The sequence below is a fragment of the Syngnathoides biaculeatus genome, chromosome 14, assembly GCF_019802595.1.
Source record: "Syngnathoides biaculeatus isolate LvHL_M chromosome 14, ASM1980259v1, whole genome shotgun sequence".
Lineage (NCBI taxonomy): Eukaryota > Metazoa > Chordata > Actinopteri > Syngnathiformes > Syngnathidae > Syngnathoides > Syngnathoides biaculeatus.
In genome coordinates this window covers 20,542,731-20,566,178 of record NC_084653.1, presented here as the reverse complement: position 1 = coordinate 20,566,178, position 23,448 = coordinate 20,542,731, and the positions used below count along the sequence as shown (strand labels likewise).

The 23,448-nt window shown below is 39.6% G+C and overlaps 1 protein-coding gene and 1 long non-coding RNA gene across 7 annotated transcripts in view; one reads left to right on the top strand and one right to left on the bottom strand.

The window, feature by feature from the left end:
* Nucleotides 1–23,448, bottom strand: part of asic4a (acid-sensing (proton-gated) ion channel family member 4a) — a 186,489-nt gene that overhangs the window by 161,377 nt on the left and 1,664 nt on the right. For 5 of the 6 annotated variants that reach the window (XM_061842114.1, XM_061842113.1, XM_061842110.1 and 2 more), the window contains exon 2: nucleotides 13,553–13,712. The exons of the other annotated variant lie outside the window; for it this stretch is intronic. The gene's annotated coding sequence lies outside the window, so the exon portion shown is untranslated. The remainder of the gene's footprint in view (nucleotides 1–13,552; nucleotides 13,713–23,448) is intronic. 6 annotated transcript variants of the gene reach the window in all.
* LOC133512458 (uncharacterized) lies at nucleotides 441–21,602 on the top strand. Its single transcript, XR_009798194.1, has 3 exons — nucleotides 441–678; nucleotides 15,057–15,122; nucleotides 20,345–21,602. It is a non-coding gene; the product is annotated as an uncharacterized LOC133512458 (long non-coding RNA).

Here is a 23,448-nt window from a genome sequence, read left to right as displayed (position 1 = left end):
CGCTTGTCTAGCCTTTAGTTCATCAAGGGTATAACCGCTCACAGAATTAATGAAATAATTAACAATATCGGATATGTACCGTCAGGGTAGCCTTCCACATCATCACTCCAGTCGCTTGCTTGAAATTCATATGGATCTTTCCCACCGATTTCCTTCAATTTCTCTAAGTATCAGGCTCTGCTTAAAGCATCAAACGCGTTTTTGTCCACTACGTTTGCATTTGCTTTAAACGATGTCATAACTTTTACACCAAACGGAAAAATTAATGATAGAAAAAAACTTGACGCGTCACCATTCACCAATGGTCTCTGAACTCTAAGACACACCGCATGGCATCCTTCGCAAGGCATGACGGGTAATCGGAAACCTATCCATTCAATCCACAGGTTTCCAGCCAATCTCGGGAAATCTGATGAATCCGAATCATAGGAAATGAACATGATAGCCTTCACGGGAAGTGAATGAGGTAAACATAAAATAAGATGCTGAGATACTTGAGAAGTGAAGAGGTGATTCAGAAATGAGACAGTAACTTGGCCTACCAATTGAATGTCTGGACTAGCAACAGTTTAAATGACAGCACCAGTGTTGATTAGTGAGAGAACAGGAAGAAAGGATATGGGCTGATGGAACCAGTGGAGCCTAACAACATATGAGTGCTATTATTCTTTGACACAGGTAAGAAGGAAAGTCACTCATTTTAACGTTTGCTTCCTGCTTATTCAACTCCATGGGAAAGGATTTTTGTAATGCATTTGATTTTGATGCCCGTTACCAGATTTGGACTCCTTGGTACACACAAAGTAACACTCGATACGAATTTATTCAATAACTTTTTCATTAGTTCCAGCCTCTGAAATATATATTGACACACACATACACGTATAAAGGCAATCACTAAAAACATTGCACATTAAATAGAATGTAAAGAATTAAACGTGCATCATGATTAATTCATTGCAGCTCGTTCTTGTGTGTCCGACTTGGCCACTGTAGAATAAACGTCACGCAGATGCAAACGAGTAAAACTTCTGTAAGAGAGCTGCTACAGTACAATACTAATTGTTTTCTGCAGAAGGCAAATAATGCCTCTGGGTATTGTAACATGGTACAACTTCTGCTGCAACATTTGTGTTCAAATATGCATTTTAAGTCAACACTGGAGCATAGATCCTATTCATTAGCCTGTCTAAAAAGCTTCCCACTTGTTGGCATTACACGAGCGAACTTTAAGGCAAAGTTATGAAGTTGTTTTGAATACAGAATGTGATTTTGTTTAATTTGACAGTAAGTTTCAAATCGAAGTGGGAATAATAGTTGACAGTTTAATTCACATTTTTGTTAAATGAATTAATCATTGTATTTATACTGATTAATAATTTGACCTTTTTGATTCTGTCAGCTTTTCACGTTGAAATGTAAAATAACCTCACACAAAGGTCATGACGTTAAGTATCGATTGCCATTTGGAGAAATACCATCTACGTAAGGCGCAATAAACTATGCATAACCAAAATGGACAAATAATGAAACTGAAAATCGAATTGTATACTCCTAAAGTAGTAGCATCCACCCTCCACCAAGCATTCAGTCTCTCTCGTACTGAAAATAGAGTAGACCTTAATATGCCTTAATATAATGTGTTTTCTTTCTCCACCCATGGGGCCTCACCTTTTCACATCATTTTTTGTCATCACTATAAATCACTAAAACTGAAAAAATAATTAATATTTTTTTTTTTAAATATCAGATTGCATGCAGATTTGCCCCAATTGATTTATTGGTCATTTTATTCGGTTTGGCCTCATTTGTTGTGTTCAACTTTGTATGGTGGGATGAGGAATCCTTGCCCACTTTAAGGCTAAATGCCCATTTATACAAGCCTGACTAATTCAATATCAGGAGTTACAATGATATATTATGGCAATCGGAGCTAACTAAATGGAGGATCCAACATTATTGTGAGCCATAAAAAGCTTGTGATTAATGGAAAGAAAAAGCAGTGCATTTGTGAGTAATAAATAAGATGTCCTGTTTGGATTTCCAATGGCCCAATGATATCCTTCCTTGTATTTATCCTCCAAATTGTGTTAAACCTTGGATGTTTCAAAGTGTATTCTGTTGGTATTCATGTCAATCTATTGAGACCCAATTCAAGAGCAATATTGTGCTTTGTTAGTAATAAAAGGTTGTAATCAAAATAGTCGATGTAATAGAAAAACTTTTTGGGGAGGGGGTGGTATCACGGTGCTCGTCTGCGTCACGGTTCTGCGGCTCTGGGTTCGAACCTCAGTGGCGTTTACTAGTTCTTTACTATCTTGCGTGGGTTTTCTGTAACATTCCAATAATGTGCATGTTTGGTTCATTGAAGACTAAATTGTCCATAGGTGACCATGTGAGTGTGAATGGTTCATCACATGCATGAGAAATGCTAGTGTGATTACATTTTCCCAAGAATATCTGTGACTGGGGACCTGTATTACAGGCCCCCATTTTGTCTGTTGAGAAGGTCAGCAGATATGGATATATGGCTATTTTCAGGCAAGGAAGAGGATGAATTGCTCTTTTTGTGATGGCAGGAAAATCAGTTTATGCTTGGCTACGAGTGACCCCACTTGTGTCGCTTGTGACTGCAAGAAGTGAGCTTTCTTAAACATTCTGTTCTTTCCACACCAGACCCTGTGTGATTACTTTGTGTACTATTTATTATCTACTATATACTGCGTTCTGCTGAAGCGGTGGGTGGCAAATGATGCGTCGGCTCCATCATACCTTCATCATCATAAAAATGATGGCCGCTCTACATAAACGCTACCAATTCCATCCGTTTTCAGAAGTGCTCGTCCTCATTGGGGTCTCGGGTGAAACCCAGGTGACTTTGGATCATATATACCAGTGGCATATGGTGGTACGACCTCAAAAAATACTTGGCTCTCCAAGTGCCACCACCTCGGAACTATGAGACATCAAATGAATAAATAACCTGAAATCATTTCTGATGCAGAATTATTTTGTAACCCTTTCACCATCCCTTGTTGAGCTTGGTACTACAGCACAGCCTGTCCAGGACCCGAATGGCTAAACCAAATTAGCTGATGTGTCTGAATGAGACCCTGTCTGCCCTCCTGTCACCATAGCAGCAGTAATGATGGCGGCAGCGCAGAATATAGTGGTCGCCGTGCAGACGGCGATCCATAAAAATCCAGCTCGGGTCTTTCGACATGAATTACTGTCCATCCTCTTGAATTACAGAGCCGACCTGTGCCTTATTTGCAATTATCAAAACACCGCGACCACAGACTCTTATAAACAACACAATGTAATGGGCCTGTCATGGGATAGGAGTGGAATCCAATACCAGATTACCAGCCACTCAAATGGTTTGCTGCAACGGTCACATTGACAAGCTAAAAAAGTCGATGTATCCGCTCTACTGACATATTTTTACCAGGAATTATGGCACAATTCAACTACCAATCACCTCGATCTAACACTTGTTGTTGATTCCAATGTTAACTTTCAGTATCATTTGATTTCTTATTTCTTATTATATATTTGACTGTAGCCTCATTTCATCCACCCATCATCTGAGCCACTTATCCTCACAAGGGTAGACAACAGGCCCACTTACAATCACTCCTAAGGGTAATTTATAGTCTCCAATTAATGCATGTTTCTGAGATGTGGAAGGAAACTGGAGGGCCCGGATGTAAACCCACGCAGAAACGGGGAGAACACGCAAACTTCAAACAGGCAAGGCTGGGATTTGAACCACAGTCCTCAGAATTGCGGGGCCAATCCTCTACAGCTGTTCTACCGCGGCACCCCTCATTTCACACTTCCTTTTAAACTGCCTCTGTACACAGAGTCAATATGCGCACGCCATCTTTGTATTTAATTGCAAATACAGTTGCACTGTAACATATCATTGAAAAGTTTTTCACTTGAATTTAAAAAGTTGAAACTCACAGATTCATTAAAAAAGGAAATTTTCAGAGTCCCAATTTTTCCATTTAAAAACATTTTGATCATTTGGAATGTAATACTCAAATTTCTTGAACTGGTAATTTTGAGTTGTTGCCCGTCAGATTTAATCATTAAAATTTTTAATTTTTTTTAATTAACTATCTTTTGTTGTACATATGGAATCTTCCCTTTTGAGTTCTACTATTGAAATGCGTTTTCAATGGTACAGTAACTTCATGAGAAGTACTTACATTTTGGGTAAAACTGTTCTGGGTCACTTTGAATGTTCAAGTGGTTCTTAGGTTGTGTCCCATACATTTGAGCATTTGAACATGAATCAGTGGTGGATGTGTTTGGGTGTTTTTGCTGTTCAAACACAAGAGGAAGGTCAAATGTCTTAATAATAAGCTGTATTCTTTATCAGTTTAACATTCGGGGCATGCTTGCACACAGAGATTAGAAGGGCTGAAAAGGTTTTCTTTGGCTTAAAGAATAAAGGAGGTTCACCATTAGTATATAGATATTTAATAATATAAATGTAGAGATTGCTCTGCAATAATTAGATTCGGGATGGTTCAGTAGCTTTAATATTTTCCAAATCAATGTATGATGGTTATAAATGAAGCTGGCAGTGAGACAGACAATAAGTCATGCAAACCTCATTAGTCCACCCTTTTGCGAGTGTGCGTCTGCAGTAGTTATTGCGATTAACTACAATACAGATTGAGTGATTATAGATAATTAAAGTTCACAGTGGTCATTGAAATAGATTTTGAAGTACGAAGTATACCGTTCTGAACATTTTGGTATGCCAGACGTAAACCTTAATTGTGTGACAAACTGAATTTGATCAGAATATAACATAATCTGAGTATTGACCAGAGTATTGTAATTATTTTTATTTTTTGGGCGTGCCTGCCCAGGATGTAGTCCGCCTTTCGTCCGAAGTCAACCGGGATAGGTTACAGCTCTCTGGAAATTTAAACAGGAAAGTATATTAAATGAATGATTGAGCTAATTGTTGAGGTGGATGTTAAAAAATGTTTTTGTCTGTACTGCATGAGAGAAATGTATTTGAATTCAGAACATTATCTTCAATCCCACAATTTATTTTCTTTTTCCAGAAGGAAAGTTGGCTACAAAATGATACCCGAGTGCTTGTATGCGGAAAACTTGTAAATAATCGCAATCAATTGCTGCTTTGGAAGTAGTTTAAAAGGCCATTTATTAGATGCCAAAGGGGCTCAAGACATCATTTCAGACAGAGCTAAACCTTTAATGCGTCACAGCCCATGATCCAATGCATAACACGCATCATGTGTTAACATGTGAAGGCATGTACAATGGGATGGGCTCACTGGTGTTTATGTATATGATGTAACTAACGACTGACATTGTTTTGAGGTCTCCTTCTATTCTTACTGACACAGGCAGATGATCTTCTTGGGTCTTTTTTTTTAGGATTCCCACTGTTGTACGCCTTGTCAGAGTATGTGAGATATGGAACTCTTATAGTGTCCTACGTTTAGCAGAATGTCAACAGCTGCTGTGACAGAGCATACTGAACTCTGCATTTTCCTGAGAGGGTTCATATACCGTAATTTCCGGCTTACAAGCCGCGACTTTTTTCACACGCTTTCAACCCTGCGGTTTATGCGGCGATGCGGCTAATTTGGCCATTTTTTCTAACGGCCGCAAGGGGGCACTCGAGCGGAAAAGGTAAGAATGATAAGAATGAGACCGGTGGAATATATGTGCCGAGGAAGTGACTTTTACCGCCCCTGTTAACCCTGTGCTAGTGTTAGCGCTGTGCTAGCGTGTTGCTGCTGTGTTAGTGGTGTGTCTCAGTGATATTTGCCAGTAAATTTCATTTTAACCGGCCCTGTTAGCGTTAACGCTAGGTTTAGCACAGTCCTAGCTTTAGCGCAGCACTAGCAGGCCAATCTGGGAGATCAGACATTATCTCCTTAAAATGGTTTCTACCCATCCCTCTGTAATATATAGCATTTATTTGGTGCTTTTTGGTGGTTGTTCAAAATGTGTGTATCATGAGTATAGGTTACTCCTTACATTGTGTCATCAATGTATCCCACAATACATGTTGAAAAGTAGTGAAAACCCTAACCATGGCCATGCGATTCATTATGCCGATAAAGAGTCATGATTTTCCGATTCCAGGGTGAATAGAGTCACACATTCCTCAGATTGATACAATCTTAATTTTACAGTAAGTCTGTTTAGACAGAAGTACCTTGATAGAACGGATATCGGATAAAACTGACCGTAAGGACTGAACATCATGTTAAAAAATGTTCATTTGTCACTTAAAATGTAGTTGAGACTATCTTAGTTCCAGAATTTGCCATTCTTGTTTACTGGCACTCTGGTAAAATCCAACCAGAGAGTGGGATGGACTTCTTTCGATGTCACAAAATGTTGAATGGTGGACCTTGACGTGACAGTCATGTCATGATGGTTATACCTATTCTATATTGTACATGGACCGCTAGCAGAGAGGGGCATGGCTGCATTGTTAACTGAGAGATACAAAACAAGTCTCTAGATCTGGGACATGCTAATTTTGGTCCAGTAATTTTTTTTTTTATTTCAAGCCGTTCACCTTTGTCAACAGCTTTGGAACCATACACCACACTAATTTGTTGTCGCTCATGACAGCGACTCGCCTATATTTGGGTAAAACTTTAAGTGACTGACTCAACAAAGCAGGCTAATTCGCTCACATATTAGTCGCCCGCAGAGTAATATTAAAAATTACGTGTGGATGGTGGGTGTTTGTAATGGACCTAGCTGCCAGCGTTCAAAGAGTACGAAACACCCTATGACGATACCAACGGCAACACCTACCAGAAAAACTCATCGGATCGTTATACTATTCATTTAAAAGGGTTAATTTTGAGTTCAAAATGACAAATTATGCAAAAGGGTGAATGCATGCATGTATACTATTCACATAAATGGCCTATTTTGACTTCAAAATGGCAGATTTCGCCAAAAGGTGAGTGATTTGCATGTGTATACGAGACAGACACATAGACAATTTTACATGTATTGTTTAAACAAACTTTCCTGACCTTCGTAGAATATGGAAGAACCATATAGAGTCACCGCAGGATGCAAATTCCCTCGCAGTCTCATTACTAAATCATCAAAGTTTTCTAAATGTATGTTACTCATGCCAGTTACCAGCCTGGGAACTGGATGCCATTCAAATCCTTATGACATCCCAATGCTATGACAACACATAACCTAGTAATTTGTGACAAGTAAAAATTAAGTGTTTACATGTCAGGATATTGGAGTCCGGAGGTCTTTCCTTGTTCTATTGGCATTGTTGTTAAATATCCATGCGCACGGAGGGTCTCATATTGACAGGTGTGAAGGAATGCCTGGTATGACTATAGCGGTGACAAAAGGTGCTATTGAACAAGGTAGGATGAAAACAAGCTGGAAAGCATCGCCGTCTGACTACTAAACACCGCCCTCCTTTTTTTTTTGTCTGACTGTCTCTCTGATCAGAGGCTTACCCACATACACACACACACAAACAAAAGTAGAGCGAAACACGCACGTTGTGCACAGACGGGGGTTGCAGATGGACCATGTCACACAGCCTTGCCCTACAAACAAGCTCAGGAGGGGAACATGATGGCAAAACAGCTCATTAAACACTATTTGCCTGTCATTTCATCTAACCGAGCACTTTCCCGATGCCTCTGGTTAAAAAAAAAAAAAAAAAAAAAGGAGCAGTGGGACCAGGCCCCAAGACAGGCAAATAGAAAAAAGAAGCACTACTCACCAATCTAATGGCAGAGAGAATATGTTGTCATCGATTCACACAAAAACTATAATTACAGACTGAAAGATGCAATCCAAATTAAAGCTCTTTTTTTTTTCCAGCTCTTGGCCAAACTTAATAATTGTGTTCCAATGAAAGCTGTTAATTCATATTTTTAGGCAAGCTGCCAGGGATGTATGGATGAGATCTACTTGAAAACATGAATATTATTTTCAGCTATTGGATCTTTAAAACTGGAAATTTGAAATCGACATCTCCTAAGACTGACATAAATAGTTCCACCAAGTAGGAAAAACACATTTTCAAATTAACACAATCTAGGCTGTACAATAACAATAATCATGATGAGTTTTCATTGACAATAGAGGCATTGATGTACATTTCATTATTCTGAGGTCTTTCGATGTCCTGTGTAATATTATAGGAAGTTTTTATTTTGAAGTTGGCCCTCTCAACACTTTGGTGGAGAGGCAGCATGAAAAGGTAGGCACATTAGTCACATTGTAGCAGCTGCCTTGACTTCCACTTATCGGCTGGCCTGACTACAGTGAATAATAATAATAATAATAATAATGATAATGAAGTTTTAAAAAAAATGTAAGCACCAAATAGAGAGGGAAATTACTAGTGTCGAATTTTTTATTGTATGTAAAGTACACAATTGACCAATGGTCGTGGAAAACAACGGAGTCGTAGCCATCCTTCACAATTTACTATATTTACGGGGAATTTTCAAATTAATAGTCGTCCTTGTAGCCTATTGTTATTGTATTTTGTGCATGAACTATTTTCTACCATTCAGTTGCAATTCATGATTGCACTTCATAATAGCATATTCATTAAGTTGGCATGTAATTTTTTTTTTTTTTTTGGGGGGGGGGCACGTTTGATTTTATTATCTTATTTATTATTATTTCAAGAAGATTTATTTTTCAGTGTAAACTATTCCATATAGTTTGTTCAAAAGAAGTGCGATAAAAATAAAGATTATTCCTCATCATGAAGAATGGTGGTCATGGTTATTTATTGTGAACACGATATTGGTAAAACTAATCGTGACTATGATTTTGTTAATAATCGTGCACCTCTAAATGCAATTGTCAGGGACTCTAGTTGATATTTTGAGGTTAATAGTCCGTCAGCAAATACATTCATTTTCAAAGTTCTTTGCAGGTTTTTTATGAATAAAAAGTAAATAAATACAACCAGATCGGCATATTGCGGAACGACATGTTGATACAAGGCGCGTGATTGGTTCCTGGCGCGACATCGACCAATGAAAGCACGAGTGGCTTTATCTCGTGACCTGATTGGTTGCGCATCATCGAAGCCTCACCGAGCAACTTCCCTTGTCCCACCCATTTCCTTGTTTTGCGCATTGTCTCGTCCACGCTCTTGACCATCTCGCATATGTACTGTACCTTAGTGTTGTGTTTGTGATAACTTTTTTTTCCTACTTCACGGTTTTTCACATTTCACAGGGGTTCTAGTCCCCATTAACTTTGAAAAATGAGGGATTACTGTATTTTATTCTTGTAGTGGTGAACTTAACTGAACCAGTTGGTGTAGAAAATTAATTTTCCCAACACTGATCCTGTATTCGTAGATTTTTTTCCCCAATATCATGTAGCCCGAGTTTCTACTAAACTAGTAAATTATATGGAGAATCCCCCCCTCCCAATTTAAGTCTTTTAGTTGATGTTTGATGTTGATTATTGACATACAGGATAATATGGCACCAATCAACATTTCTTGTATCGTAGCTTGCTGACCACTTGATAAGTCACTGGGACTGCACAAAGCCAGACCACAAATCAAACACACAGACTAAAGGGATGATTAGTATGGCTCAAGGTTTGGATAAAGGACAGCTTGGTCAAGGTATCTATAACTTTGAAGCAATTAATACTCGAGATCTGAGCTCACTCACATAACGCGCGTTGCCATGGTTACTTATCGAGTGGGAGATACTGAAGTACACGAAATCCAGTGCATGTTAAGATGGATTTTCTAAATCTAACCTCCGAAGCAAAAATCCATCCCCCTAACCTCTTTGTCACGGTGATCCGAAGGCCGGGTTTGAATATAGTTTTCTTACTATACATTTGCATACTTTTGCTGAAGTGTGTGCTGTACTTGAGAAGAACAACACAGTACACCACACTCGAGAGGCGCAGCTAGTCAATAGAGGGCCCAAGGCAAACCCAGTCTTTGGGCCAACCATGTCCACACGTAGTAGTGACAAAGATTGAGCCTGTAATAAAGACCACTTTTCCTGCTTTTGAAATCCTACACAAAGATGTGAAAGCTTGAGTTCCTAGTTACATAACCGGTTTTGATAAGTGAATATTCATCACCCAAAATGTTATGTTAATCATCAACTAGAAAGTGTGAATTTGAGAAAAATTTCCTGTTTACTGGACTAGATAAAGACATCAAAATCCTTCTTGAGGATTATCTAACAAGTGAATCAGAAACAAGCTCTTACTGCAAGTGATTAGAACATTAATCGAAATGTAATATACTGTAGTAGTTGAACTTTTTGACCACTTTGAAACTCTCATCTTGGTAATTAAAAGCATGACTCGTGTGCCTTTTCACTTGTTCTCTCCTGCATCTTCTTCGAAGTACCATTATAGTTTTCGTGATCGGGAGGATTCTCCATTCATTCAATAACCACCAGAACAAAACAATATATAGATATCCAACAGTGGTGTGTGACATCACACAAAGCTCTCTATAGTGGCAATTGCATCTCACTGTTGTCACTGTAGGCTATGTACATTCATAATTAATAACTACTACAAACACAAACATAAAACTTTATTAATAGTTTATTTATGAGCCATTTACAGGCCCCTGGAAACTCAGAGACCCAAGTAAGTACCTCTGTTTGTCGAATGGTGAGTCTGACTCCGCCCATGCCACACACTGAACAACTTGTCCGCTGACAATCAAATGTCTGATCCCGCAAACAAGAAGTTTTGCATGATCAGACATGACGTGATGTGGCGCTCGGACTGACCCGTGAAGACAACCCTGCGCTGCAAGGCATCAAGACTGACGGCAAAGACAGAACATTCTATGCTAGGTCTTGACGTCCTGCCATTTCATCGTGGTAAAAGGAGGAATATTATAATAATACTCATCTCTAAAAACTGGTCATCCACTTCAGATCTCGTCACTCTTATTTTGTTGTCATGCTTCAATCTTCAAAAAAACAACTCGCACCACAAGATAATCTTTAGTCATCAGATAGAAAGCCTTTGCATTGGTTGGATGGGATGAATCAGAAGCAAAATTGGGCAGATTATGTTTACAATCATTCATGCTCAAGGTCATAGACGGCCCTGGAGCCTATCCGTGCTGACGCGGCGTAAAAGGTGAACCGCCCTGGACTCGTCAATTGGAGAGTGAGAGTGTGCGTCATTGAATATGTTGACAAATGACCACAGATGAAGTGTAAACAAAGCAAATCAATACATGCATTGAACACATTCACAATTTTGGTCACAAAGGCGCAGAGTTGCATTTAGCAGGGTCCACTAATTATATTGGTAGTCACAATTAAGCTTTCAAAAAGTTGCAATATCTTTACAGAAATTATACTACAATACAGTATTTTTTTTTTTAAAAAGTCATTATAAGATACAAAAACAGAGGAGTATGTAGTGTTTCATACAAAACTGTTGTACCGCAGGTGAGTCTGGAATTAAGAGCATTCTAGTTTTACACTCTCCCACCTTCTACTTGAGATACTGCGGAATGATAAAAATCCATTGATCCATCCATTTTGAATGCTTTTTCATTAAGGTCATGAGTGAATTGTAGTCTTTCCCACCCGACTTGGACAAGAGGCTGTGAATACCCTGAAATGGTCACCATCAATCTCAGGGCACATACTGGAAAGACAAACAACTCTTCACACTCACCCCTATGGACAATTTAAAATCTTCAATGAACCTTGCATGGATGCACGTTACATACAAGACCCCAAACCTCCTGTGAAATAGTAACACTATCCAATAGTTCACTGTGTAGCTCTGGGATGAAACAACACACTCAAAACAAAAAAAGTCAGAAGCACCCAAATGTTTTTGAAAAGTGTTGGCAATAATGCAGTTTCCCGTTATAAAAATTTCTAAAATATGGCTGTCTGACACTAAAGTGATCTCCAAATACAACTCACCAGACACTAACTCAAGACTGACATTAACACTGATGACGGCGCCTTTTGAAGATGAGGTCTCGGTGATACACAGCCGTCTCAGTGAGAAGGCTTTTAATTAAAGACCTGAATGTCGGCGCTATCGATAAAGTCTTCCAAGTTAATGCACTGTGAGCTGATACCATGGATGTGAAGAGTTTGGGGGAGTTATTTAGACCACAGAAGCTGAGTAAATCTGCTTTGATACTCTATGATCTCTAACCAAATGAAAGGTTGTGTTAAATACCACGGACAAATCCATCCGGCCGGCCCTTGTTGAAAAACATCCCTTTAGTAGCGAGGGAAGGTTAACACGCAGTCTGAAATCGTGTCTGACCATGAATACGCTTTGAATGGCATACATTTCATGCATGTCTGGCTACAAAATCAGGAAATTTGTAAAAATGCCTTCCACAGTGAAATATACCTACATCATTTGTTGAAATAGAGTTGACGGTACATTCAGGGGAACTTAGAATTGAATTATTCTGTTATAACCAGCAATGGCATATGACTAAGGCATCCACAGTAATGCAACAGGAAACAGAACTAGAGGTAGCAGAAATGAAGATGTTGAGGTTCTCGTTCGGAGTGAGTAGGTTGGATAAAATTAGAAATGAGCTCATTAGAGGGACAGCCAAAGTTGGATGTTTTGGAGACAAGGTTAGAGAGAGCAGACTCCGACGGTTTGGACATGTCCAGAGGTGAGAGACTTGAGTATATTGGTAGAAGGGTGCTGAAGATGGAGCTCCCAGGAAAAGAGCGAGAGGAAGACCAAAGAAAAGGTTGTTGGATGGTGTGAGAGAGGACATGAAGACTGTGGGTGTTAAGAGAGGAAGATGCACGAGATAGACTTACATGGAAAAAGATGACACCCTGTGGCGACCCCTAATCGGGACAAGCCGAAAGGAAAACCAGAAGAAGATATTTTCTTATATATTTTCAACATTTACTCAATACTTTAAAATCCACCAGGAAAAGCTTGAACTTCAAGACCCTGTAAGGCGGCTCAAAAGCGGTTTTCATCTTAAAAAGTTGTGCATCAGTCACTATCGTGAATGCCTGTGTGTCATCCCATACGTGATTATCTTTATAGAGGCAGAATCTTTGACACAGCTTTTGAAGTGGATCTAATTAGATTGTGAAAGTGATCATTATGTTTGTGCATTGTACGGGACCGCCGGCCAAATTTATTTGGAGTAGATGTTCTAGAGTATGGAGGAGTACCGTCATTAAAAAAAAAAAAAGAGATTTTCTTGCTTTCATGTCTTGCTCCAATTACAGTCACAAAAATTCCAAGTGATGTTCTTTTCAAATTGTGCATCTTTTATACTGGGAGAAAAGGGTTCTCTATGTATCTGTATTGTCTGCCCCCTACGAATACCAATCACTCTCCAGAGCCAGGTGAAACCAAATTGGGGAGGTAGTCTTTGATTCTTCAATACGCTGCTTTTATGCATATTCTTTGGTTTATTCATATATCCAATATGACGGTCAGACCCTGAAGGCTGGAGCTGCCGCTGAAAGGATTAAGTTCAAAGGCAAGTGAGAAAATTACTCACAGGCTCGAGTCTTTAGCCGTGCAGTGGTCCTTTCTCAAAGCAGTGAAACTTTCACCGTGCCTCACGGGTGGTGACATGAACGCTTGACCGGCCTTTTCCGCCTCCAATTGGCCGAAGCAAGTTCCAAGCAAAGTTCTTCTTCGTTGGGGTGTCGCCAAGTCTGTTTAATCATACACACAAATCCGTAGAGTCATTCGCACTCATTTTGGTACTTCTCAAAAGTGTCATCTACACCACAGGTTTGGAGCACAATTACCAAAATACTGACAGTCTTCTTGACTCAACTTCTGACGGTAAAATGACGCAAAGGCACAAAAATGGAGTGATGTTCGCTGTGATTCAGCCCTACCCAATAGGTCGCAGGCAGAGTTCCGAAATTAATAGGCAATAAACTCAAGTGTGGCCCCATAGCTCAGTGGTTAGAGCACTGGTTTGGTAAACCAGGGGTTGTGGGTTCATATCCCACCGGGGCCTCCACTCCCTGAGAAGGGTTGCGTCAGGAAGGGCATCCGGCGTAAAAATTGTGCCAAACAGATATGTGCGTTCGTTCATCTGAGATGACACGCTGTGGCGACCCCGAAAGGGACAAGCCGAAAGAAACTTCAAACTCAAGTGTGATGTTGCTTTTATACAACAGTTCTACAAGCGCAACTTGTTTAGTATCAGTAATAAGTTAACAAAAAAAAGATTTGTCAATTCAAATCAGTTATTCGGCTCCACACACACCAGGATAATTACGAGCAAAGAATACTATACTACACTAATACTAGCACTGCGATTATTTGGCGATAGGTCCACTGAGTATCCCCTAGTCTGCGTTCATAAACCAATTGCAGATATTGTTGGACACTTGCTTTTTTCCATCCCCACTTTACACTTCGAAACAAATTTCTCCCCTTAGGGACATTAAAATGCGTGACTCTGAATGAGCCTAATGCTGTTGATGGTTGGTGATCATTTCGCTTGACTAATACAAAATTAAGTAACTTAAGCAGCCTTGAGATAATGAATTATCAGTAAAATAATGCAATCCTTTGACGATGACTTTAAATTTGTGGAGTGTGACTTTTTAAAACTTCGATCATCTTACATGTATGAGTTATTTTTACGAACCGACCTTTAAAACCATTGCCAAGTGAGTTTGTGAGTTAAAGTATCTCCCTGGCATGTCAAGATTTGTGCAGCTCTGTGTACCAAAATGGTGCCTTCCTCTGCACTAGAATGTGAATTGAAAGGGCAGAAGTTGTGACAAGAGTTGTCTCGACCCCAAGGCCTGACAAGTGCTACTCTTGATTATCAAAACAAAACAAATTAGGACTAAATTGTCACGGCCTTTTAGCAAGAAGGTTGACAAAGCATCACAAAAGGATTCTGTGTTTTGTTCAACAATAATAAAAAAGCTCTTTCCTCACTCCATCACATACAAACTAATTTAAAACAATGCAATGTTTATGCAAAGAAAGTTGAAAAAAAAACAAACTAAAAGCTTTCATGTGTCTGTCAGGAATTCCTAATGAAACGCTGCTCAGGTCTTGATGAATGGACATGATAAAGGCTCACTGATTGACAAGTAAGTTTTATTCCTTTGTCAGAGCAGTAGCAATAAATTTGAGAGGATTCTTAAATGCATTTTACTTGAAAGCAAAATGTATGGAGTCATTGTTTTCTCTGGAAACAATTAGCATGCCAAATACACAATATTTACACTTCTCTTTATATGCTTGTTTCTATGTGACAGCCAAAGAAATACAAATCGAGTACAGTACTGTAAACTACTTCCCGCTGAACTTTGGGGGGGGACATATATACAGTCAGCTTTATTAAAATCACATATGACAAAGTGTTTCAAACAACCAGTAAGCGGGTGCTTTAAGATGGGGTTCCGTTTGTACAGTTGGCAATGGAACACAGAAGACGAAGACCCCAGTTCCAGCTGAAGAAAAACAGCCCCAAAGTGTGATGCTGCATCCACAATGCTTCGATCTAAGTTATGATGTTCGTTTAGTTATGAGCAGTGTCGTGCCGAACATTTGCAATGATGGACCATAGCACATTCTTCCATGTTTGGGAGATTTTGTAACCCAGTAATGTAGTCAAAAAATTAACATAGAAACCAACTAATTAAATGCTGTAGACATGACGGATACGTTGAAGAAATGTCGTGTATTGTTTAAAGGTCAAGTGTCATGAAATAGATGATTTTTAGTATGTTATTAATGAAAAAATGGCAGCCGGTATGGACCCATCCGTTTTTTCACCACAAAACATGATTTTGATGGATATGGCTTTTTGTAACTCCTGCCATGAAAATCCTCTCGAGGGATTTGTTTTCGAGAAGCTGGAAGTGACGTACGGGGCAGGAGTGCCCTCTAGCGGACTCGTTTGTTTCGATTAATTTTACCTGCGGGAAGGGGGCTCGTTGTTCCTTCGTGTTAGCCAAAATGCTGCCTTGTTGCATTGCTGGATATTGCTCGAGCACTCGGGAGGAAGGATTTACCTTTCATAAGTTTCCAAGAGACCCGGTTTGTCTTGAAAAATGGATTGCACAGGTGTAAAGGACAAGAGCTTCGTGGGTCTCAAACGACAGATAGGTGTGTATACAGCTACTAAAAAAAAATAATAGTTTGGGGCGGACCACGTAATAATGTAACAAAAGATCCACGTACGTATGACAGGGGTGAAATGTGTCGATCTTCGCGTCGGACGGCTGCCAACGAAGGCTGCCGTGGGGGGCTCGCGGGCGGCGGTGTGCATGAACAACGCTGCCGGCAACCCTAACCCTGCGACGACAACGCCGTAAAGCGTAAAGGCCACAAATGTCGACAAGGCTGGCTGGCTCAGCCTTTCCAGCCGCCGGCCTTGTCGGCTGGGTTGGCTCGTCGCGGTCGGCCGCCGGCCTTGTCGGCCAGGGTTGCTCATCGCGGCACTCGGCGTCATGCCTCATCTCCGCCGTGAAAGTGGATCGGACGGGGTTTGGCATGCGGTTTGGCCGCGATCCGCATATGATCTAAATATGGCTCAAAAAAATAGGGTAATATTGCGCCGGTAACTTCACTCGGTTGTGAGAAGTTCTCTCCTTCGAAAAGAGCTTCCGTGTCAGAAGGGGCGTGTGCATCTCCCACAGTAGGGGCCACAGCGTGTTTTCAATGGCGAATGTCCAGGGTGACGTCACGGACAGGAGATGCAGCCAATATGGCGACCACTTGGACGTCGAATGACACTTCCGCAACATTGCGCAAGGATGACGCGCTCTCCGCTCATATTTATTTTTTTTCGTATAGGCATTGAAGTGAATAATGTTACTGTATATGTATTTTTCATTACAATATCTATTTTAGAATGTTTATAGGGATGACACGTGACCTTTAAAATCACTAAACGTGTTTCAGTGTTTCAATCTGATGATGATGGGTACCAGCATGAGCATCTAAAAAGCAAAAATGTAGACAATCTGTATTTTTACTAAACTACCAGGGGTTTTTTTCCATCAATGAGCGTATTGGAACGTGAAGAGGTTTTGTTCACTACGGATATTTTCATTACCTCTATATTAACCCCTTACAATGCAAGCAAGACCATCGTCACTAATTAGAAGCCGACTCAGATTCACGAAAGACAGCCCAATTATGAGAAGCCTTTTCATAATGTCATCTTTTCAATTTCGATCCATCTTATGAAAGCATTGTCGATGTTACCAAATCACCCTACACTTTAACTAGGCCTCAGGTCCAAACATTGTCTCGCATCCTGACCTGTCTGCGATGTTTCGCATCATGCATCACAATCAAGATCTGACTGCCATATCTAATTGACCCCGGTGGTAATTAAATCTCATGAGCGAATGAACACGGGTGGGTTGATCGAATGTCAGCGAGGTATAATGAGGTGACGGTGTCCACTTTGCCTGCCGTTGCCATTAGGCGTGCCATCACTCCGGCTGTGTGTGCCATCTGGCTGCCGGCCGACGTGAGGGGGAGCTTTGTTGTGTCAATGTACGGATTTCCCGACAGAGAAGTCCCTCGGTTGAGGATACCACACTTCTCCTTTCATCTGAATCAAATTTTTCTAGTGATCACCGTTGGCAGAACTTAGGGGCTCCGTTGTTCGCGGATTGTCACACAAACGTGAATCAAATCTCGGTATTTTCTACTTCTTTACAGACACCTTGTAGTATCTGTAGCATCACTGATCCCAAGTCCAATGATGATCATGGGAACAAGGGATATGTCTGATATATTGCAGCTCCCCATCCACTGAGGTTGTCTGGCTGCCAAGGCTCCTCCACTGGTGCCGTCATTCACCGATCCTGGCACCAGTTGGGGTTGTCTCAATTTCTTTGCTTGTGTTCAGAAAACGTCTCCTGGAGACGAGCCATTTCTGGACAGCAAAGTCATCAGATGCTGGAGAGGTCATGGAGACAATACATGGAGGTTGTTTTGAAGCACTCAGTCACGATCTTTTATGTCTGATTGATTGGATCTACTGTACGTTATGTACATAGGCTGAATCATAACGCACTGGCCAGGCATAATCAAAGGTGGAAAAGCACAAGTCTGGGGCTAATGTACACAATAAACTCAATTAATTTACGAGTTTGAGATTTTAGCTCTTGCCTTTGGGGTGTGTGCTTTGTAATTCAGGGCATGGTCCAAAGTTACTCATAATTCTATGGGTGCTAATGATTTGTTTTTTCATACTTTTTTTCCCCCCCAGTTACGGGTTATCAATAGTTGATTTTCTATTTTAGATTTAGAAGCTTCGGATTCAGGTATTGCTGGAATTTGAGTATGCGTGGCTTCACATGTAGGACTGACATTCTGTAACCCATTACGGCAGAGGGGGAAATGTAAAAATTGTGAATTGGTGTGATTTACAGTAAATACCTTGGGATAGGTTCATCTGACATCTTTTACACATTTTTTTTTAATCTCAACATTTAAAACGTGTCAGTTTCGCACAGTTTAACGAGAGGGTGTATTTTCATATTTTGAGTCTGTTCATTAAAAAGTTAAATAATTAATATATACATATTTCCTAAAGATATATTTATATGTACTTCTCAGGGTTTTGTCATCTTTGGGAATTTGTTGCTGCATATACCATTTAAAAAAAAAAAAAAAAAAGTTTGTACATCACTGACTAAATAGGCTAAAAAACTAGGCTCCATTCTGTCACTCCCACAGTTGTTTCTTGTACAAAAACTTCTCCATCATTGACACGCAAGTACCAATTTGATAGTATTTTGTTTATATCAAATGCAAGTTTTTCAAATCAGGGAAGCTATGGAAAACAAGATAACAGTTTCAATTTTATATTTCAATGTATGACTTGTTTAATCAGATCAGGCCATCGGCAGCCATGAGCCGCAGCTATAGCATGGTCCGTTGTACAATGCAGTAACGGACAATAATCATTTGTAATCTGCTTATTATGTTTATTTCAGCCGCATTGTGTGCATATTAAAGTCAACATGGCAACAATAGCTGTTCATTTAACAGCGATGATTTTTTTTTTTTTATCTCACTCATTTTGAGTTTCCACATCAGGGTCCCAAATTACGCTGAGCTTATAGAGCAGAAACAGCTGTGGTTTTACTGCTTATCATTCTAAATGAACAGAAGAAAGACATTGTATTTCTATTCATTCACTTTCTGAAAACCTGAAAAAAACCAGCTAATTAATATGTCCATATCTGTAAACAGTAAAAAAAAAAAAAAATGATGGATTAGATGAAGTTTTACCATCCACTTTATATACAGTTTCAAGAAATGAACATTCATATACCGCGCTGACCAGTGTAGCCTGACATTTCCTAAATGTTGGGTTATTATTGGTTTGTCATTATAAAATATTTTAAGCTATTTTCTTGGTTAACGAGCAAATGCAAAAGGGCTTTGTGATTCATTTTTCGCCTGAACGCAACCTATTTGGAGGGTCCAAAAGGGTACGCACTTACAGTATTTACTCATATTATTGCACTGTCCTGCATTGATCTTCCAAGAAAACAGGCGATGGTAGTCTACTCCTATTTAGTCGTAGGATTAAGATGATCATATTTTCCAAAGACCTTTCTTCACTCAAATAAGCAAATATGACCATTTTGATGTATGATCACTTGAAGAGGAGAAGGGGAACAAAGACAATATATACCAAGCCTGTGAATATAATTAGTAGAGAGTTAGCTTGAAAGGCACCCTGTGTGACTCCTCTAGATTGTGGCCCCCTGACAATCATCCCGGTCCAGTACTTCATTGACTGTCTAAGAATGTAAAAAAGTATTTGAAAAGAATTTTGCATTGGAATGTATCTTGTCTGATTTGTCTTTCACTCTATTGTTGATTTCTTGTCAATGACATTTTGCCAAATGAGAAAGCAGGACTGCCTCGCAAGACGTTTACAAACTCTCATGGGTTATTAAAATCCTTACCCAGTAAGTCTAACTATTCAATCTTGAACAATAGCTTAAAATCATCCCAAATGTATAGTTGGCTGCTGGTTAGAAAACTTTTTTTTTTTTTTTTTTTTTTAAATTGTTCTCTAGCCCTAAATTCAAAAATCTTCGTTTTTTAGAAACAGGACTGAGTGGTCTTCAAATAATATAAGATGAAATCTTTTGTTCGAATTAAAAAAGATTGACAGTATTTTTATTCTTCGCCCATTGTGATTCGTAAAAACTGATCTTTTTGTGGATAGTCATGAAAACATACCCTAAAATTTTCTTAAATGGCCAAACGCTAGAAAATAGATGTTCAGAAGCAATTAATAGTGATTATTCATTTGTCATGATTTCAGATACAAATCCACTGGAGCAGCCGGACTGACTCGTAGTCTCCTGAAAAGGCATCATGGGAGAAAAGAGGGGCTTCAAGTGATTACAATTGTCAGTGAAGCCCCCACTTCATCAAATTCGTACAGTATCACCAAGTACATACACGAAATAAGCAAGCAGTGTTTCAAAATTGCATTGGCGTAATGATTCGGGGTTTGTATTATACTTTCCAAGATGATAACTTGAAACTGATTTGACATGTTTTTCAGCGCTTTCCAAACTATTCTTACAAATGGTCAAACGCTATTTTTCTGCAATTAGAGGAGCTCAAATGCACTGAACGAGCCAAAAGCTTGGTCAATTTTGTATGAGAACAGTTATAAGGCAGGTTGGGAGGAGTGGGGGATGGAGTCCAAAGTGGAACATCCAGGAGACTAAGCTCATGTTTTGCCAAACTGGCAGTACGAAATCCTGCAGCAGGAGAACAGATGGAAGTTTGGGCAGGAGGAAAAAGGACAGCAGAGTTAAAAACTGGAACATAATGAAAGGAAGTGGGGGCCAGACAATACATTTCTGAATAGCAAGAGAGCTGAGGTTTGGGAGCCGGCTGGATGGGATGTGTGAAGAAAAAAAATACATACTACCTCTTGACAGTTCAATTTTACAGTTGAGGAACATGTTTTTATTTGGAAATGTCTTGCTTTGCCTTTATAAAGCATACAGTACACAACACGACTACCGGAGACAAATTCATTGTGTGTTGTTACATACTTGGCCATTTTTCCATGTGAATCACGAGCTGTTCCCGCCTCCCCCATATTTTTCTTTTTCTGTTTTTATAAAACAAGTTGACAACTGGTTTCGTGGCTACTTCCTCAGAGTCTGATTCCAGAAAATGGGGCAAAATCTGATTTATTTTATGAGTGCATGATTGTCACGAGTAAGTTACGCCTCTGCATTTATGTACATTCCTGAAGGTGTCTCGCGGTTACAGATTTTGACAATGATACGCCAACCTCCTCCGTGATATTTTGGACTGATGTTGATCTTGTGAAGTGTTATTTTTGTCTTCAAGGTTTCTTCATGCTGTAGAGCTTTCTCTTTAAAATTGCCCCCAACCAGTTGACCGCAATGTCTTTTTACATGTACTGGTTTGCAGTCAAATAATGGACTTCTTTGGTTGCATTGATATTTCTTTCATGAGCCAATGTTGTCAACATGGTTTATTAAAACAAACACATCATTCGTCTCCAAAATTGATCGGAGCAAATGTGATCTAACGTGGGAAGTACAGGTTGAAGGCCACTTCTGGCAGCAAATAGATTAGCCGTAACCATGGCATTGGTTGAAGGGCTATTTCGCTTTTACTGTAAATACAGGCGAACACAAAACGACAAGCATGGTTTCAGCGAGAATATCTCCTCTTTTTAGGCTACTTGTCATTGTGCAGCCATTTTGTCTTCATTTAAATTAAAATTCACTAAACTGTTCATCGCTATAATACAAAAAAAAAAAACTAAAAACCTTTTCATACACAAGTTTCTGACCTTGCAGCTCATGCTCAGTTGTCATTATCCTTGCAGTTCACATAACATTTTTTGAAATAACACTTTTTAGGCTACCTGTCGCTCAGCAACCACTGTTTTCAGCTAAATTAAAATTCACCTAATGAACTATTCAGTGGTATAATGTTCTACATTGAATCTATTTCCTGCATCAGTGAAGCCAGTAATGGCTCCCAGAGCTTCGTGGTGTGCCGCACTTTTGCCTCAACCGCTTAAACACAACTACCCTTATAATAAGGCTTCACACAAAGATAAATGTTTCAAAAGATTGCAGCATTCGGGAAAGTACTTTGCTCTCCAAATACCTGATATTTCAAAAGTGGAAAGATGTTTATGATTTTTGTAAACAATAAGATTATAATGCATTGATGACCCTAAAAAAAAGCCAATGCGGTGAACAAAAAATTAAAAAATCTACAAAGTGAATTGGGTCCCTTTAAATGTGCTGTTATTATTTTTCACCCAATCAAGCCAGCCAATGAAGATTCAACTGAGACATGAGTCACCGCCGGAGAAGCAAACATGCTGGCAAATGTAAAATTATGTCATGCTACAACCATAGATGAATCGCAATCTCATTTCAGCTCCTAAATGGGTGCAATTCTGCAGTTGACGATACAAAATACAATTGTGATGTACGGTGGAATCAAATCTAGGAACTTATTCTCAATCCATCCAGACAATGTAAGGAGTTACAATAGTTGCTGATATTTTATCTTCCGGAAGTCTCCTGTTGTAAATAACTAGAGGGGAGTCGCAGCTTCATTTGTGCCTCCAGGTGGAACAACAGTTGTTAGTCATTGGAGTCATCCGTAGTGAAGTGTAAAAAAAAAAAATAACAGCATTTTGCATAGTCACATTAAGGCCAAATGAGTTTAATTTGGTGGAAGCACAGCATTGTTAATGGGAAATGTGATATTACTGGAGTGCCTCTGACATGCACATTAAGAAAATTGTTTGGCGAAATCTTTCTGAAGTTCTCCAATACCGCTGTTCTTGGTGTCACATCAACCTTTCGGTGGCATTATCTCAGGCGTGGAGTGATTGCATTCACTTTCAAACCTTTACAGCAGCATTTGAACCCGCGCAAAACAAAAACTCTTCCTTACCCAAAAGAAAATAAAAATCCCGGATGTAAATCGATCTTACAGGAAGCAGAACGAACTCACTGGTTAGAATGTCAGCCGCACAATTTGTTTCGAATCTCTTCCAGTGTGCAGTTTGCATGTCTTTCCTGCACTTGCGGTGGTTTTCCCAGTGTACTCTAAGTTCCTCCCACCTTCCAAAAAACATGTATGTAATGCCTGGATAAGACTACAAGACAAATTTGGTTTTTCACCACGACTGCCAAAGAAACTTGCAATATCTCGGTCAGACAGCGGCAACACTACACAATATGGATGCCATCATTTACAATCACTGGGCCTTCCTTAGCTGTCAGGTCAAAGGCTGTTGGCAAGGCTTGACCATAAAATGCGTCACCTATCACCGCCACTGGCTACAAGCATTACCATGACGACAACAAGTGGTTGTCAACCAATGGATTGCACAGGCAATGTTGG